This window comes from Chrysochloris asiatica, unplaced genomic scaffold (assembly GCF_000296735.1).
Source record: "Chrysochloris asiatica unplaced genomic scaffold, ChrAsi1.0 scaffold00441, whole genome shotgun sequence".
Taxonomy (NCBI): Eukaryota; Metazoa; Chordata; class Mammalia; order Afrosoricida; family Chrysochloridae; genus Chrysochloris; species Chrysochloris asiatica.
In genome coordinates this window covers 1,145,866-1,146,915 of record NW_006408959.1, presented here as the reverse complement: position 1 = coordinate 1,146,915, position 1,050 = coordinate 1,145,866, and positions in this window count along the sequence as shown.

Sequence of the window (1,050 nt, the reverse complement as noted above, 5' to 3'; positions counted from 1 at the left end):
TTATTTATATGGTGGATAACGTTGATCATTTTTCTAATGTTGAACTATCCTTGCATCCCTGATATGAATCCCACTTGACCATGATGTATTATCTTTTTGATGTGCTGCTGGATTCTATTGGCTAGGGTTTTGTTGAGAATTTTTGCATCTATGTTCATGATGAATATTGGTCTATAATTTTCTTTCTTAGTGTCATCCTTCCCTGGTTTTGGTATGAGGGTTATGCTTGCTTCATAAAATGTATTAGAAAGTTTTCCATCAGGCTCTATATTCTGGAATAATTTGAGTAGAATTGGTGATAGCTCTTTCCTGAAAATTAGGTACAACTCACAAGTGAAACCATCTGAGTGTGGACATTTTTTTTGGTTGGGAGTTTTTGATGATCTGATCGATTTCTTCTTTTGTTATAGGTCTGTACATGTTTTCTACTATACCCTGTACACATATATGAGGCCCAGTTAGCTAATTGTGTTGTTTAGTTCCTCTTGTTTTTGTCAAGTTTCTTTCTGATTGTTCTATCCATTTTTTTAAAGCAGTATTAAAATCACCCACTATTATTGTAGATTCGTCTATGTCTTTCTTCAAATCTATTAGAGTTTGTGTTATATATTTTGGAGCTCTTTCATTGGGAGCATAGATATTATTATACTTATGTCATCTTGTTCCATTGTCCCTTTAATCATGAGATAATATCCATCTTTATCTATTATTCTGTTTTTTGCCTTTAAGTTTATTTTATTAGAGATTAATACTGCTATTCCAGTTTGTTTTTTTACTTTAATTAGCTTGATATATTTTTTTCCATTCTTTGAGTTTTAATCTGTTTTTGTCTCTGTGTGTAAGATGTGTCTCTTGCAAGCATATTGAAGGATGTTGTTTTCTTATCCATTCTGATGACACCCTTCTGGTGCATTTAATCTATTTTCATTCAGTGTAATTGTTGATAGGTATGGATTAATTGCATCCATTGTTTGTTTGTTTCTCATTTTTTTGGTGTTGCTGCTTTCTTTGTTCTTTGTGTCTTCCTGTGCTGAGTTCATGGTTTTTGTG